General features: G+C 37.7%; 1 protein-coding gene; it reads right to left on the reverse strand.

Moving 5' to 3' along the window:
* LOC121925404 (glypican-5-like) overlaps nt 1-6,000 on the reverse strand; it is a 715,763-nt gene that overhangs the window by 637,617 nt on the left and 72,146 nt on the right.

Genomic DNA, 6,000 nt, shown 5'->3' on the forward strand with positions numbered 1-6,000 from the left:
ACCAGGAAATCAGTCAATAAAGGAAAATAATATAGCTCTCTGACAGATTATACATATGCTCCTCCAGATGGGGCAAATGTGTTTGAAGGTTGAGATGTTTAATGCTTGTTTTTTTTTTAAATACTGAAACAATGTTTCTGTTGTCCTAGACTATTTTCTAGCACTTCCTAGCATCAGCTGCAACATTTTATTCCCACCCTTGAGTGGATTTTTCATTCTGAAACATATCTGAGCAAAGAGTTATCCTTCTCTTCCTCCTTCCCTCCTTCCTTCGTCTCTCTCACCTGTATTTATATTGCATAGTGCATCTGTAGCACTATTGAAAAATGAAAGTACAAGAAATGTTTATTTCCATTTTCTCATTGGGTAATTTGAATGTATGTAAATCCTCTGTGGTCATTATTTTTGTTTTGTTTATGTTCAGCAGTAAGCCTGCCTGCCTTTGCACTTTCTTCTTTAACTTTCCTTAGCAATTGTTCCATGTCTCTGATGTTTTCCCTTAGTAGTATGGTGTCATCTGCATATCTTAGATTGCTGAGATTCCTTCTTCTGCCTTCACTCCTCCTTCTTATTAGTCTAAATCTGCTCTTCATGTGATATTTTCTGCATACAAGCTGAACAAATAGAGTGATAAACTGCAACCTTGCCTGGCACTTTTGCCAACTGGGAACCATTCTTTTTCTTCATATTCAGTTCTAACTATTGCCTATTGTCCTAAATACAGATTTCTTATCAGGACTATCAAATGCAATGGCACTACCATGTTTTTAAGAGCATCCCATAGGTCATCATGGTCTATGCTGTCCAGAGGCTTTGATATAGTCTATAAAGCTCATGCTGAATTTCTTTTGAGATTCCTTGGTTCACTCTGTTATCCATGGTATGTCTGCAATGTGGTGCCTTGCAACTCTTTCTTTACTGATTCCTGTTTGCACCACAGGGATTGCATCCCCCACTGGAGTCTATGCAGCATAATTTTGAGCCTAATTTTGCTTGTGTGGAAAATTAATGACATGGTCCTACAGTTGCTGCAGCCTTTTGTGTCACTCTTTTTCTGGATGAGGATATATAATGATCATTTCCATTTAGCTAGCCACCGTTGTTTTCCACCTCTTCCCTCCACTTTGGAGAGTGGTGGAGTCTCCTTCCTTGGAGGTCTTTAAACAGAGGCTGGATGGCCATCTGTCAGGGATGCTTTTATAGAGAATTCCTGCATGGCAGGGGGTTGGACTGAATGGCCCTTGTGGTCTCTTCCAACTCTACAATTCTATGGTTCTATTATTCTAATACTCAGAGTGTCCACTTTTTTGAGAGTGCAGACTACAACTCCAGAAATTTCTGGTAATAGCCTCAAAAGAAGACCAATTGGTGACAAGGCCGAAACACATGGGCTTTTTAAGATAATAAAGTTTTGGACCATCAACAGCACATGGGACTCCATTTACTTTTACTCGTCTATGGTGAATACATGCTTTCCAGATTTTTGTTCTATTCCTGCCTGGCAACACTAGAGTTGATTCTGTGTATGTGGACTGAAGCAGTTAAATATCATATGTTCCTAATTATTTATTCTTCCCAGTTCCTCTGAGTGCAGCCTCTGCTTCACTTTCCAGAATTTGAGGTTCATCTTCATATGGCTTTTCATTCCATGTTTATTTGTTTGTTTGTTTGTTTGTTTGTTTGTTTTTCATTTCTTTTATATAGCTCTTGTGTATTGCTTCCATCATCTTTTGATTTTGCCTTGGTTATGTAGTGTATTTCCTCTGATCACAGAACATCCCCACTCTTTGTTTGAAATTCCCTTTGCATTCATGGTTCTTGTGGAAGAGGTCTCTCATTCTTCCTTTTTTGTTGTTGTCCTCTATTTCTCTCCATTAATTATTATAACGATTCTCTTTGTCCTTGCAGACTAGTTGTTTAACAGTTACATTCACAGTTCTGGTCCTGTTCCTATTTTCCTTTCCTTTTCCTTCTCATCTTTCCTTCACTGCTTGAAGCATTTCATTTGTTATCCATTGTTTCTTCTCTCTCTCTCTTTCTCTCTCTCTCTCTCTCCTCTCTCTCTCTCTCTCTAGTGTCTTTTTGCAGTCTTCCTTGGACTGTGTCTCTGGCTTCTGACCACATTTCTTCTGGTTTCCAATCGATTGTGCTTAATAATGCAAATCTATTTCTCATAATGTTTGTCACTTCTGCTGAGATGTTCTTCGGGTCATATTTTGGTATGATGGCTGATTTTGTATTCTCCTTAAGCTTTAATCTAATTTTTGAAATAAGTAGTTCCAACAGTGAGGAAGGGGGGAAAGGGGGGTGGGGATCAAGCAGCACAAGAAAAACTGTAAAGAAATAGAAGGCTAGTGAAAGTTCCAAAGATGCAGCAAAGTAGCAACATAGATGAGAACTTGTTTCAAATTGGTAAACACAGTGATGTCAGTGTTTCTGATTTTTAAAGGTAAAGTACTAATTGATATTATAGAATACTGCATGGATGAAAAAGGTGAAATGAAACCAGGCAGAAAAGGTATCTCTCTAAATCCAGAACAGGGGAGCTAGCTGAAAGAAAAGATTGGTGATATTGATGAAGCAGTAAGAAAATTGTAGGCGCATTACAGACGGGCCCAAGAGGCGTCGGCATCGCACCGTGATTACGCGTGAGGGGCGGTGCTTCCTGATGCGCCTTGCCCCTCGCACGTAATTAGTGCGTCAAAATGGCAGCGCCCTATACAGATGGGCGCCGCCATTGATGTCGCGGACGCACAGCATCCTGATGGAAGAGACACCACGAGTGCCAACGTTGGCACTTGCGGCGTCTCTTCCGGGTTGCCAGAAGGAGTGCGATTTTCGTGCTCCTTTTTTGAAGCGCGGAGGAGTCACGCAGTTTGGCTGCTGCGACTCCTCTGCGCTGCAACCAGCAGCGGGCCGAGACTGCCCCTCTTCGGCGGTCTGTAACGGGCCGTAGATAAATAAAATAAAATAAAATAAAACTTTTATTTATATCCCGCTTTTCTGTTACAAGACAATCAAAGTGGCTCACAACATATTAAAATTCACATTTACAAAATTATGTCCCAAATCTCCCCCTTAAAACAGGATTAAACATGTACAATTAAAATAGCTATTAAAACACACACACACACAAACGAGGACAGAGCAGTGGGCTGATACATGATGTGGGGGGGGCAGTCATTCTGTGGCCGGGCACTTTATTCAGGAAAGGCCTGCCGGAAGAGATCCGTCTTGACAGCTTTTTTAGATGGGCCATGCAGAAACTCTGTTATATGTTTACATTGTAGATTTTTGTGGGTTTTTCAGGCTATGTGGCCATGTTCTAGAAAAGTTTCTTCCTGACATTTCACCAGCATCTGTGGCTGGCATCATCTCTGACAAAATGTCAGGAAGAAACGCTTCTAGAAAAGCCCCCAAAACCCACAAAAAACTATGGATGCCGGCCATGAAAGCCTTCGACTTCACATGTTTACATTGTCTTTTTACATCAGCATTCCTTTTCTAAACTTATTTTATTTTCCAAGCTACTGCATATTTGGTTTGGAAAACCATTTGTAAAATGGGTGATTTTTAAAATGTGCATTAAAAGTGTGGTCTAAGTGAAGTTATAAATGTGTATATTTTATTAAACAGGTGTTACATTCTCACATCATGGTGTAAAATAAAAACACATGCACTGAATACTCTGGAGTAAGATACAGTTACTGGTGACCTCCTTGACTGAAAAATGTTGTAGCATAAAAGAAGATTTTGACAGCTTGATGTAAAAATACCCAGTACTGGATTTTCTTATTAATGTATGTCTTCAGACCAGTTCCATGCCAGATTATTATCCTGTCTGCTGTGGAAAGAGAGCCAGCTTGGTGTAATGGTTTGAGCATTGGACCACAACTCTGGAGACTAGGGTCTGAGTCCTTGCTTAGCCATGAAAACTTGTACAAGTCATATTCTTCAGCCTCAGGGGAATGCAAAAGCAAACCCCCTCTGAACAATTTTTTGCCAATTTTTCATTTTAGGATTATCATAAACTGGACATGACATGCACACAAAAAACAACTACTACTGTCAAAATACCCAGACAGTTTTGGTACCCCATAAGACAGATAATAAGGACCAAGTATCTTTATATACATAATACAATATCTTATTTTTTCCTGCTAAAGAGCTGACTTGCAGTTAATAAGTTTGTCATATATTATACATACTTGGATTGAAATAAAAACCTTAAAGAACTGTCTACTTTGAAGACATGGTCAAGTATTGCAATTCTGATTGCAACATATGACCCAATCATGACCTTATAGTTGAAATAAAATTTAAAATGGCTTAGATAATTTTCTTTTAGGGTGGATGTGCTTGGTAATTTTTTAAATAAGAAATGTACAAAGAAAGTATAATTTATGTAGCCTGCATAATTCATGCAGATGCAGCAAATATTTGTTGCAAAGAGAAAGTGGAAGGACAAGTAATGTTAGAGGTTACTGACTGAGTTCCCACACATTTTCAGGCTTTTTATGTGGTCATCCTAGAAACTCAAATAACAGGTTTTATCTTTCAAATATTGGAAACATATATTGTGTAATAAAGATGTTCTGTGTTTCCATGCAATCAAGGGAAAGCAACCAACAATGCAGTCCACATATTTTCCTGCTTCTGTTATCAATAGTTATTTCATCCAGTACCAAACATTATATTCCGTCTCACACACGCAAATAACTCACATCAGTGTGTCAATGATAAATGTGTTTCCCCCCCTTAAGATATGTTTAAGTGTGGTACATGAGGGATGTAGGGAACAATCTGGGAATAGGAGATGCCTCTATGTGGTTGGACCTGAGTAATGTTCTGAATAGGAAGACCTCTGTAAGAATATCTTCCTCCTCCTTCATTACCATCATCAGTAATGTAATGGAATCTTGCAGGAATCTATAACCATGGTATGAGCACCAGCATAGTATAGTGGTTTGAGGTGGTAAGAATATGACTCCGGAGGCCAAGATCCCCACTCTGCCATGGAAACCCTCTGAGGATAGCCAAGGCAAACCTCCTCAGAACAAATCTTGCCAAGAAAACTCTGTGATAGATTTGCCTTAGGATCATTGTAAGTAAGAAATTACTTGAAGGCATACAGCAACAAATCACAAAAACAAAACAAAAAAAGGGAAGAGGCTCCACAAAATACATAACTAATACAAAATACGTAAACAATCTGAAAACATGAATAGTAAGATGTAGTAGAATGTAGTGATGAAATGAAATGAAAATAGTATCTTCAACCAATACAATAAAAAACAGATGTAAAGAATGTCGCAGATACAAAATATACACCAAGAAAATAAATATACGTGAAACATAAGCTATAATAGAACACTCTAAAAAAAAAGAACATCACATTAAAATATCAACTCAAAATAGATGAAGGTACATATAGTAATTTCTGCCACTGAAGCAAAACAAATATACAGCAAATCCACAGGACCCCCTTTGGATTAGGTATTCATTTAAGTTTGTTAAGTTAGTTTGTTAAGTGAGTGATCCATGCATGTTGTGTTACCTTGTTGGTATAGTTTATATTTCATGCATATTTATCTTCTTGGTGTATATTGTTTATTTGTGACATTGGTTATATAAATATATAAATATTTGTATTGATTGTTGACGTTATTTTCATTTCATCACTTCTTTCTATTAATCCTACTAGTCATTGTTTATATAGCTGATATGAGTTTTCATGTTTGTTTTGTGCCTATATAGTACAAAACATGTTTATTCTATTTCAATAGTCTACATTTTTATAATGGGTAATACAGAAGAAATTGTGTCTTTGGGATTCCTCAGTGCTCCAATGAAATTTTAAATATCTGGGCCTGTTTTGCAAGGTGGTTCTTCTTCTTCTTGTTTAGATGATGATGATGATGATGATGATGATGATGATGATGATGATGATGATGATGATGATGATGATGATGATGATGATGATGATGATATTACAGATTA

The sequence above is a fragment of the Sceloporus undulatus genome, chromosome 3 (genome assembly GCF_019175285.1).
Source record: "Sceloporus undulatus isolate JIND9_A2432 ecotype Alabama chromosome 3, SceUnd_v1.1, whole genome shotgun sequence".
Lineage (NCBI taxonomy): Eukaryota > Metazoa > Chordata > Lepidosauria > Squamata > Phrynosomatidae > Sceloporus > Sceloporus undulatus.